The sequence below is a fragment of the Bos grunniens genome, chromosome 7, assembly GCF_055505025.1.
Source record: "Bos grunniens cultivar Pamir isolate PY7600 chromosome 7, Bosgru_T2T1.0, whole genome shotgun sequence".
Classification (NCBI taxonomy): Eukaryota; Metazoa; Chordata; class Mammalia; order Artiodactyla; family Bovidae; genus Bos; species Bos grunniens.
This window is the reverse complement of record NC_141171.1, coordinates 67,992,351-68,004,726: the sequence shown is the minus strand read 5'-3', so window position 1 is coordinate 68,004,726 and position 12,376 is coordinate 67,992,351. Positions and strand designations below refer to the sequence as shown.

The 12,376-nt window shown below is 38.7% G+C and overlaps 1 long non-coding RNA gene across 13 annotated transcripts in view; it reads left to right on the top strand.

Annotated features, from left to right (window-relative positions):
- The window catches only part of LOC147369756 (uncharacterized), a 206,507-nt gene that overhangs the window by 120,501 nt on the left and 73,630 nt on the right, over positions 1 to 12,376 (top strand). For all 13 annotated transcript variants that reach the window (XR_015167848.1, XR_015167847.1, XR_015167854.1 and 10 more), the window contains one exon: positions 2,598 to 2,694. This is a non-coding gene — a long non-coding RNA (uncharacterized LOC147369756). The remainder of the gene's footprint in view (positions 1 to 2,597; positions 2,695 to 12,376) is intronic.

Sequence of the window (12,376 nt, the reverse complement as noted above, 5' to 3'; positions counted from 1 at the left end):
TTTCTTCCACTCATTTCTGACCCTTCAGAATCCTGTTATCAGTGCCTGCACATTTTTTGGTAACTGATTGTCATTACATTGTAAGGATGCTGCCTGGATGATTGCTCCTCAACCAGAGATGTCAGCCAGCTGAAACACACCAGGAGAAAACAAAGGACATTCCTGACTTGGGGAAAAAATGGAGCAGGGGAAATTTACATGTGTTTGACATTTATATTCTTTTGAGTAACTTTTGTCTCTTTGAAAATTCCCTGAACTTACTACCTCAAGCAGAAAAATGGAATTGAAATACGAGGGAGAAAAGAAAATCTGCTTTGAAGATGGAGAGTTAGGATAAAGAATTAGATGGTCTCTCTGAATACATTTTTTGGTTATGGAAAAGGACAGAATTGTAAAATTAACAAGGTCACAATAACTTTACTTCCTGATGTATTGGAAAATAGTCATATAAAACCATAATACGTCTTTAGGCCTGTTTGACAAGTGCTTCCTAATAGCTTCTTTCTATCTCTCCTTTGCATCAAGATGTGCTTGTGCGGATTTTTTTGTTTTTTGTTTTTTTTTCATTATCAATCAAATATAAGGAGACTGCTTTGAAGAAATTCTTACTAATGTATGGGGGTCTCCATGTTTCAACAATAGAAATTTCTTGCATGCTGAGCTTCTGATATCAAATGGTGGAATTTCACATGTTCTTATGGTTTGGCCACTAAGTCCTGTCCAACTCTTTTGAGACCCCATAGACTATAACCTGCCAGGCTCCTCTGTCCATTGGGTTTCCCAAGGCAAGAAAATTAGAGTGGGTTGCCATTTCCTTTTCCAAGGGACCTTTCCAGGCGAGGGATCGAACCCATGTCTCCTGCATTGCAGGTGGATTCTTTACCACTGAGCCACTAGGGAATTTCACATGAAGATGATTAAGCCCCAGTGGTGGCACTAGAGCCCTGACCTCAACCTTTATGTCACTTTATAACAAGTGCAGAGCTTATCACTGGTGTGTGCTCTGTAGAGTAAGATGAGCAGAACTTACTTTCTAATAAAGTGTTGGCGAAAGAGGGTGATCCTTTTAGAATCTTATATTGTGCACAACTTTCAGTATCAGAGGTTTTCTCTATCGACATGAAACCATTGATACTTTCTTCCATTATCTGACTCTCAATAGGTAAGACACCTAAGAACATAGTACCTGGGTGCTGCTGTTTCTATAGTTAAAGCAGTTTCTAAATTTTCAAACACTCAAAATCTTTTGCAAATAAGTTTTCTTTGGGAGCCCAATGAATTATATATACGTGTGTGTGTGTGTGTGTATGTGTATGTATATATGTATGTATGTATATATGTAGGTATGTAGCTGATTTACAATGTTGTATTAGTCTCTTATGTACAGAAAAGTGATTCAGTTCTATGTGTATATATAAATATATACTTTCTCATAGTCTTTTCCATTATGGTTTATTAAAGAATATTGAATATAGTTAGTTCCCTGTGCTATAGAGTAGGACCTTGTTGTTCATCCATAAGTGATAGTTTTTTAAAAAGAATATGGTTGATGCAGGATGATAACTCAAATTTCTGCCCTATTGCCCTCTCCTTCACCTTAATGATATCCCTGCTGCATCTTACCAGTATCCCACAGGTTCCAGGAAACAGTTTACAAAACACTATTGTAAGGAAGCCCAAGAAGTATTTGCATTATCAGAAGAGGGTTGCATTGGCTAGGGTTGCACTGACCTCTAGAGGCCAATTTAAGTAACACCATCATTGGGGGGGAATGTATGTTTTCCCTCTTGCCTTTCCACAAAATTGTTTGTTTGTTTTTTCAGGAACATTTGATAGGTTTTGAATTTTAATATTTCCATTAACCTACAGTCCCAGAGCATTTTTGCACTCTGAAAGAGATTGTCAGAGATCATGTGAATATTTTTCAATTTTTCTCATCTCCCCAAATGACTTCTTCTATCCACTCACATATGCAGGCATCACTGTAGGGCATATTTAGCCTTTTGTGAATTTTTATGAATTTTAACCAGGGTTTCATGAAGTATAGAAGATAGAGATGACTAGTATAAAATCTGTATTTATGAAAGTGAAAGTGAAGTTGCTCAGTCGAGTTTGAGCCTTTGTGACCCCATGGACTGTAGCCTATCAGGCTCCTCCATCCATGGGATTTTCCAGGCAAAAGTGCTGGAGTGGATTGCCATTTCCTTCTCCAGGGGATCTTCCTGACCCAGGAATCGAACCCGGGTCTCCCACATTGCAGCCAGACGCTTTACCGTCTGAGCCACCAGAGAAGCAATCTATGCCAAATGGGTAGAAGGCAAGAGAGATGAGGATTCCTGAAGAACCACAGAATTATATGTATCTGCAGACTGACCATTAGATGTAGGCCTAATGAATCCTACTTGGAACTTTTTGAGTTCGAAATGAGTCAAAATCAAACAGTGGCTTAATCAAAATAAATTTATTGGTTCATGTAACTGAAAAGTCAGGGATTGGAGCCATTGTCAAACTTTAGATACAGTCATCCAGTGTCTGTCTCTCTCGCTTTCTGTGCACTATTTCTCCATCTGAGCTAACCCCAATATCTCATTCCACAGGTTGAATTCATCCAGACATCAGGTACAAGGCAAGGTCTGGAGAAGTGACACTGCTGCAATTTCAGGCTTAAATCAACCATAAATAGCAACTCCAGAGGTAAGAGTTTCTTTTCCTACCATGAGATTAGGAAATCCCAGGGACAGTTTCTGTTGGCAAGTTTGGGTCATATTCTCATCTGTGGGCCAGTCAGTGGTCAAGAAGCCTGATATTATTTTCAATCCTGTTTCCCTATCAGAATATTCTTTTAAAAAATTATTGAAGTATAGTTGATTTACAATGTAGTGTTAATTTTTGCTGCATGGCAAAGTGACTCAGTTACACATACATGTATGTATATATATATATAGTTCATATACTTTTGCATTATGGTTTATCATAGGATACTGAATGTAGTTTCTTGTGCTATATGGTAGAAACTTGTTTATCCATTCTATATATAATAGTTTGCATCTGCTAATCCCAAAGTCCCAATCCTTAACTCCTCCACTCTTCCTCCTCTTCAGCAACCACAAGTTGATTTTCTGTGTCTGTGACTGTTTCTCTTTCATAGATATGCTCATCTATGTTGTATTTTAAATTCCATGTATAAGTGATATCATATGGTATTTGTCTTTCTCTTTATTACCTCACTTATGATGATTTCTAGGCCTGTTCATGTTGCTGTAAGCTGGAGTGGGTCCCATTTATTTTTGTTTTCAATTCTGTTGCCTTGGGAGATTAACCTAAGGAAAACATTGGTAACATTTATGTCGGAGAATGCTGCCTATGTTCTCCTCTAGGAGTTTTATGGTGTTATGTCTTATATTTAAGTTGTTAAGCCATTTTGAGTTTATTTTTGTATGTGGTATGAGGGTATGCTCAAACTTCATTGACGTACACGAGTGTCCCCCAACTTTTCCAACATCACTTGCTGAAGAAACTTTCTTTTCCCCTTGTGCATTCTTACCTCCTTTGTCAAAGATTAACTGTCCTTTGGTGTGTGGGTTTAAGCTGTCTATTATGTTCCATTGGCCCATATGTCTATTTTTCTGCCAGTACCATGCTGTTTTGACTACTGTAGCTTTGTAGTATTGTCTGAGGTCTGGGAAGGTTATATTTCCTGCTTTGTTCTTTTTCCTAAGGATTGCTTTGGCAATTTTGATCTTTTATGGTTCCATATAAATTTTGGGACTGTTCTAGTTCTATGAAAAATGTCCTTGGTAATTTGATAAGTTTCACAGTAGATCTACAGATGGCTTTGGGTAATATGGCCATTTTAACACATTATTGACTGGAAATGTTTTATAGTTTGATATCTTCTGTTACCTGAACATTATCGACCAGAGGCATATCATTGTGTTTTTATGGAGTGATACAATTAACATCACATGTGAAGTTGTTAGAGCTTAAAATTGATCATGGTTCTTCATATAACTTATGATTATCATTATCAATCACATTTTGCTCCATCAGGTTTCTGTTCCAACCTTGTGTATATTTTAAATGCAAGAGTATTACCATCAAATTTTCAAAAATGACATATTGAGAAATTTTGAGTGAAATAGAATTTTTTGGTAAATTTTATGCAGATACCTTTTATGATTGTCAGAGTGACATATATAGTCTCAGAAAATGATAGTTCTAGAAAATATTGTTCTGATTCAGACAATGTGAATATTAGAGCAACCAAAAGTCAAGAAACCTTAGTGATTGATTCTGATACAAAAAGTGAAAATGAAACTCATGTAAAAGACTTTTTACAGGTGTGTCAGGTGTAACTATTGAATGTAATAACCTGCAAAGTGTTAGTGAAATAACAGAATTAATTTACGGCTGGCCAAAATAAAAATTGCTGGCCATAGGCATTAGTTTCTGCAAGAATCCGATGGTTAAGAATGAATTTATAGTATTAATTCTTCCAATCAAAGAGCATGGCATATGTTTCCATTTCTTTGAATCATCTTCACTTTCACTTATCAATATTTTATAGTTCTCAGGATATAAGTCTTTCATCTCTTCAGTCTGGTTTATTACTGAGGGGGTTTTTTTGGCTGTGATTTTACAAAGGATTGTTTATTTATATTATATTTCTGATATTGCATGTTTAGTGTAAAGAAATGCAACATATTTTGTATGTTAATTGTGTTTCTGACACCTTGCTGAATTTATCAGCTCTAGTAGTTTTGTGTTGGAGTCTTTATGGCTTTCTGTATATACTATCATGTCATTTGCATATAATGACAAATTTACCTCTTCCCTATCAATTTGAATATCTTTTATTTATTTTTCTTTACTGATTACTATGGTTAGGACTTCCAACACTGTGTTAAAGAGAATTGGTGAAAGTGAGCATCCTTGTCTTGTTCCAGACTTTAGTAGGGAAGACTTTGTTTTTCATCCTTGAGTATTACATTGGCTGTGGGCTTGTCATAAATAGCTTTTATTATGTTGAGATATGTGTTCCTTATGCACCCACTTTGGTAAGAGTTTTTATCATAAATGGCTATTGAATTTTATTGCATGTTTTCTTCTGTATTTTTTGAGATGATCATGCAGGTTTGTCTTTTCTTTTGCTTATGTGGTGTATCACATTGATGGATTTGCCCATACTGAACCATGTGACTGTGGGATGAATCCAACTTGATCGTGGTATATGATCTTTTATATGTGTTGTTGGATTCAGTTAGCTATACTTTGTTGGGAATTTTTGCATCTATATTCATCAAAGATATTGGCTTGTAATTTTCTTTTTTGTAGTTATATGATGGCTTCATGGAACGTCTTTGGGAGTATTCCTTCTTCAGTCTTTTGGAAGAGGTTGAGAAGGATTGGTATAAGTTCTTCCTTGTGTTTGGTAGAATTCGTCTGTGAAACATCTGGCTTTGGATTTTTGTTTGTAGGCAGTTTTTTAAATCAGAGATCCATTTCACTTCTTGCAATCTGTTTGATCAAGTTGTCTGTTTCTTCTTGGTTCAGTTTTGGTAGGTTGCATATTTCTAGAAAGTTGTCCATTTCTTCTAGATTGTTTAATTTGTTGGCATATAGTAGTTCATGGTATCCTCTTGCAATTTTTTGTATTTCTGTAATATCAGTTGTGATTTCTCCTCTTTCATTTCTTATTTTGTTTATTTGGAATTGTCTCTTTTCTTTGTGAACCTGGCCAGAGGTTTGTTAATTTTGTTTACCCAGATTTGGCTTTATTGTATTTTTTTTCCTACTGTTTTAATCTCTATTTTATTGATTTTCTCTCTGACCTTTATTATCTTCTTCCTTCAGCTGACTTTTGATTTTGTTTGTTATTTTTAAATTATTTTAGGTGCTATGTTGCAGTGTTTGAAAATTTTCTTTTTTTTTTTTTTAAGAAGGCCTATATCACTATGAACTTCCCTCTAAGAACTGCCTTTGCTGCATCCCATGGATTTTGTATGGTTGTGTCATTTGCCTCAAGGTATTTTTAAATTTCTTCTTCATTTTCATCATTGACCCGTTGGTTTTCTCACAGCATGTTGTTTAGTCTCCATGTAATTGTTTTTTTCTTGCTTATTTTCCTGTGGTCGTGTTCTAGTTTCAGGTCACTGTGGTCAGAAAAGATGCTTGAAATAGCTCCTACACGCTTAGATTTGTTGAGGTTTGTCTGTGGTCTAGTATGTGGTCAATCATAGAGACTAGTCGACGTGCACTTGAATGTGTGTTCTACTTGTTGGTAATGTAATGTTCTGAAAATATCAATTGAATCTAGTTGTTCTATTGTATCATTTAGGATCTCTGTTGCCTTATTAATTTGTCTCGAAAATCTGTCCTTTGATGAATGGAGTGTTAAAATCTCCTATTATTATTTTATTTCTATCAGTTTCTCCCTTTATGTCTGCTTGTATTTATTTTATGTATTTGGGTTCTCCTATATTGTTTTTGTCACTAAGTCATGTCTGACTCCTGTGACCCCATGGAGTGTAGCCTGCCAGGCTCTTCTGTCCATAGGATTTCCCAGGCAAGAATACTTGAGTGGGTTGCCCTTTGATGAGTGTTGTATCCTCTCCTTGTATCGATCCTTTTATTATTACATAATGTCCCTCTTTTGGGGTTTCCCTGATGGCCCAGATAGTAAAGAATCTGCCTGCAATGAGGGAGACCTGAATTTGATCCCTGGGTTGGGAAGACCCCCCTGGAATAGGCCATGGCAACCCAGTCCAGTATTCTCATCTGGAGAATCCAAGGACAGAGGAGCCTGGAAGGCTACAGTCCATAAGGTCGCAACATGTTGGACACAACTGAGTGACTAAGCACACATTGTCCTTCTTTATCTTTCTTTATTAATTTTGTTTCAAGTCTAATTTGTCTGACATGAGTATTGTGACTCTCACTTCCTTGTCATTTCCGTTAGCATGGAATATCTTTTTCCACCCCCTCACTTTCAATCTATGTGTCTCCTTTGCCCTAAAGTGAATCTCTTTTAGGTGGCATATTGTAGGCTCTTCTTTTTTTTAAATTCATTCTGCCACTCTGTGTTTTTTGATTGGAACATTTAGTTCATTGACTTTTAAGATAACCATTGATTGATATGTATGTATTGCCACTTTAAACCTTGTTTTTCCATTGATTTTATAGTTCTTCCTTGTCTTTTTTTGTTCTTCCTTTTGTGGTTTAATGATTTCCTTCTTTATTATGCTTATGTTCTCTTCTTTTTGGCTTTTGTGACTCTATTATAAGTTTTTGATTTGTGGTTACTTTGTTTTTCAAGTATATTAACCCTTTCCTAAATCTATTTGCTTAAGACTCTTCCCTTGTGGCTCAGCTGGGAAAGAATCCATCCACCTGCAATGAGGGAGACCTGGGTTTGATCCCTGGGTTGGGAAGATCCCCTGGAGAAGGGAAGGCTACCCACTCCAGTATTCTGGCCTGGAGAATTCCATGGACTGTATAGTCCATGGGGTTGCAAAGAGTCAGACACAACTGAGCGACTTTCACTTTAGACTGTTAGTCACGTAGGCTCAAACACTGTCTTGGGAAAAATAAATCTACTTCATCCTCTTCCACATTTTATGGTTTTGATATTCTGTCTTACATCTTCATGTCCATCCTTTTACTTTTCATTTTGGTTATTATTGCTTTCTCACAAATATTTTTATTTTTTTAAATGTGTATACTGGCTTATTTATTTCCTTTCCAATTGTGTTTTCCTTTTCCCTATAGATTCTTACTTATTTTCTATTTAGAGAAGACCATTTAAGAAGACCATATTTCTCTTAAAATAGGCTTAGTATTGCTGTATTCTTTCAGTTTTTGTTTATCTGAAAACTTCTTTCTCCTTCTATTCTACGTGATAGTCTTACTGAGCAGACTAGGTAAGGTTGCAGATTTTTCCCTTTTCGAACTTTGAATGTATTGTGCTGCTCCCTTCTAGCTTGCAACATTTCTGTAGAGAAATGAGCTTATAACATTATGGAGGTTCCCCTGTAGTTAACTCTGTTTTCTCTTGCTGCCTTTAGAATCCTTTATTTAAATTTTGCCATTTTTATTATAATATGTCTTGGTATGGGTCTCTTTGGTTTTGTCTTGTTTCGTCTTGTCTCTGTGCTTCGTGTACTTGGGTATCTGCTTTCGTTTTTAGGTTTGGGATGTTTTTAGCCATAATTTCAAAAGCTCTTGGGGTGATTTTAAAAATAAAGAATGCTTATCCAAAGAAATTTCATTTGGTAAGACTTCTGAGGAGTGTCTGTTTGCAAAGTCACTTTAGCTAACCTCAGAGGAAGCTTCATCTCATGACCTTATGATTCCACTCTGTTTTAAATCAAAGTATTCTGCCCAGTTCGATCACTTTGTTCTCCTTTTCTGTATCTCCTCCTTCTGGGATTCCTTTTATGTGCAGATTGGAATGCCTTATATTATATAATCCCATAGGTTTATTATATTGCTTTATTTTTATTTTTTCTTTTGGCTTTTTGTTTACTGTTCTATTTCAGTGATTTCCATCATTCTATCTTCCAGATAACTTATTCCTTCTTCTGCATTATTCATTCTGTTACTCGTTGCCTTTAGCTCAGCCTTTAACTCAACAAACGAATTTTCTAATTTTTCTTGGCTCCTCCTTATAGTTTCTAGTTCCTTTTTACAATACTTTGCATTTCTTTCAACAACTCTTCATAATTCCTTCAGACTTTCATTGTTTCCTTTTTGAACTCAGAGTCTATTAAACTGAAAGTGATAGTTACTCAGTTGCATTCTACTCTTTGCGATCCATGGACTGTAGCCTGCCAGGCTCCTCTGTCCGTGGAATTCTCCAGGCGAGAATACTGGAGTAGGTAGGTATTCCCTTCTCTAGGGGATCATCCCAGGTCTCCTGCATTGCAGGTAAGTTCTTTACCATTGAGCCACCAGGGACATTATCAGACTGAAGAGGTTTGTTTCATTGCTTGTTCTTTGAGGGGAATTCTCCTGATCCTTTATTTGGGAGTGCTTCCTTTGCTTCTTCATTTATTTATATTTCTCTTGCTCTATGAGTTTAGGAGACACAATTATCCTCTACGGTCTTGAGGGCTATTTTTATGTGGCAGCATCCCAGTGTAGCCTGTGTGGCTTTAATATATTTACACGCAAGGGCTGCTTTTAGTGTGCCTCCCTGCTGGCTCTTTTCTAAGTATATGCTGGCCATTATTCCCTTGATAGGAGATTTGACTAGTCTTATGGTGACCAGATCCTGCAGTGGCTACTGTGAAGGGCCTCTTCACTCTGTGGTTGCTACTACCTTGTCAGGGGCCTGGTCTGTTCCCTAGTTTTTGGAGTAGAGGCCCCCAGATCCATTTCTGGGCTCTGAGCTGGGGTGTACGGTAAATGGAATTTAGCACTTCTATTGGAAGAGGAGGCACTGAGTATTCCCCCTGCGTGAAAACAGGCTCACAAAATACACTATTGTTAGCATTGCCCTTGGCCCCATCTCAATCTTGTATATGCCAGAAATTGGCCCTATCCCTCAGACATTGTTTTCACAAGAGCACTGGCACAGATCCACTGAAGTCAGGTCCTGGAACTGCCATAGTCATGCACTTGGCCCCACTGTGGGAGCTATGGAGGCAGCTCAGACCCTGGCCTGGACCAGCCCCCACTTGTACATGCCCACAAAGCCCACAGCTGCTAACACCAGACACTTTCCAGTTGTGGGCACTCAAATGTCCTGCAGGTGCTGAGTTTATGAAGCCAGTGGCAGAAGTTTAATCTGGTGCATGCAGCTGCAGTCAGAGTTCATCTCTGCATCTTAAATCTTACGGCCCCTGGAGCTCAGCTGTGAGTGGGCAACCCACTGATGTTTGTTCCTAGAGCCTGCTGAAGTGGTGACTGGGGCATGAGAGCCCGGGGAGGTGGGAAACTCAGAGGCAGTGGCGGGGGTGCAGTCTGATGGAGGCCATGGAGGCAGGGGCTAGCACATGGAAAAAGAGACGATAAAGGCAGCTCCACCCTTCCCTTCACACACCTCTTAACAATAGTACTTTGCTTCTATGCTAGGTCTAGACTTCTGCAAATACAACCCCCCATGCCCCCTTAGCCCCCCAACCCAAGCGGGGTTGTAGCCATAATGCACTTTTGCCCCTCCAGGCTGTCTCTGCACAGCCAACAGCAGTCCTCTCCCTGGGGTTGTCCTCTGAACCCTGAGTTCCAGCCTGCTTGTGCCAGCGGATGTGGATCTCAGGCTGGAGAATGCAAAGTAGTGGTGCAAGCCACCTCTGCGTGATTCTCTCTGTTCTGCCTGTTGCAAACTGGTGGTTGTGCTCTCCTCGGAGCCTCTGAAGGTCTCTTTCTGTTCAGGAGGCTGATCTCCCTGCCAGCAAGGGGGCTTCCTGAGTGCAGGGACCTTTCCTCTTTTTCAGCTTCCTCCCAGGGTGCAGGTCCCACCCCACTTCCTGTTTTCTTCTTTGTTTTATCCTACCCAGTCACAAGGAGATCTTTCTTGTCCTTTCATAGGTTTGAGGTCAGCTAGTGTTGAGTAGGTGTTCTGTGGGAATTCCTCTATTTGTAGATGTATTTCTGATGTATTTGTGGGAGGAGGTGAGTTCTCCATCCTCTTACCCTACCCTCTTGAATACCCACCCTATCAGAGTATTCTTCTAATTTACCTCATTTCCTTCCCTCACATTTCCCTCATTTCATTATATTTACCTCATGTCCCTCAACCAAATCTTCTGGCTAGGTCATACTTTAAAATGATATTTAATTATGTTGCTGCTCTGAAATAATACTTGCATTTTCATGGAACTCTCCAAAGACTTCACGCAGATTTTGGGAATAAAGACACAGAGGCCACTTGGAATTAATGTGGCTCTACAGGAAGAATGAGAAGCAAAAATCAAAGGAAAACCAAGCAAGAAATCTGAATGGGGTGAACAGCAAGTATGCTGCTGCTGCTGCTAAGTCGCTTCAGTCGTGTCTGACTCTGTGTGACCCCATAGATGGCAGCCCACCAGGCTCCCACGTCCCTGGGATTCTCCAGGCAAGAACACTGGAGTGGGTTGCCATTTCCTTCTCCAATGCATGAAAGTGAAAAGTGAAAGTGAAGCCGCTCAGTTGTGTCCAACTCTTAGGGACCCCATGGATTGCAGCCTACCAGACTCCTCCATCCATGGGATTTTCCAGGCAAGAGTGCTGGAGTGGGGTGCCATTGCCTTCTCTGGAACAGTAGGTATAGTCTTCCTGATAATCCAGAAATGGCAGGTATTTAACATGCAGACCACCAATGCCCTTCGTGGGCCCTTGGCAGACATCTGTAATCACACTGCTCTTTCTGCTAAGCCTCAGAATCTCTTCAAAAGAACCCTCTAGGAACTGACTTTTGACATGCAATGTAAGCTTATTTAGCCTTACTGGCATAACCAAAATTCTCCATTCTTTATCATTCTCTTTTGTTCTTCTCCAACATTCAGAACCTTAGGGGCATCTTGAAAGTTCTGAAAATATACGGATTTAAATTTCCTAGAAGAGTCTGTATGCTGGGATCATAGGATACTGCTCTCGTTGTTTCTGTTTCACTTAAAAGAATGAGACCATCGACTAATGGAAAAGACTTAGGGTGATGAGACAGAAAAGAAGCTTTGGCATGTTTTACTTCTTTTGGTTTTCTTCTGAAAGCCATCCTTACAATGCTGTCATTGAATACCTGGCCAATTCTTATTGATGTTAAGAAAGAAGCCCTCTACGCCTCACATCGCTTACTATCCACATTAACATCACTCTACTATTATATCTTCATTGATTTAACTTTACTCTTTTGGAAAATGCTTGCACAAGGAAATAAATATTGCAAATAACTTTATCATGCATTCTGAAGATCCACCAACTCTTCCAGGAGGGAAAAACAGGAAACGAGTTTACATCCTAAGATCTTTTGAGCATGCCCCCTCAAAATTCCACCATACTGTGTCCACGAATTCCAAACTACTTTATCACGATTCTTACCCAATCCTAACCAAACTCCCTGCATTGAAAGACATGCTTCTCAGTAGGCTTAAAACATCATAAATGTTCTCAGCTTGCCCTCTTCCATTTGTGAGTATATGAAGACTCTTTGAAGGTGGTGTTCTCATGTTAGGAAGAAATAAAATGTTGTCGTATCAAGTTCTTTGGGTGATATTTTAGGGGAACCACTGTATGACAATGTCAATAGTCCTTGAGCTATAAATTTAAGTTCAGGTGAATCCAACCAATGCTTACTGGACAGTTTTTATTAATAAAATGCCTATACCTAGAATTTCAGTGGAAGGAGCTTAAAAGATGAGTAAGACACACCTGCTTTCTAAATCCTCCAACTAGTTGA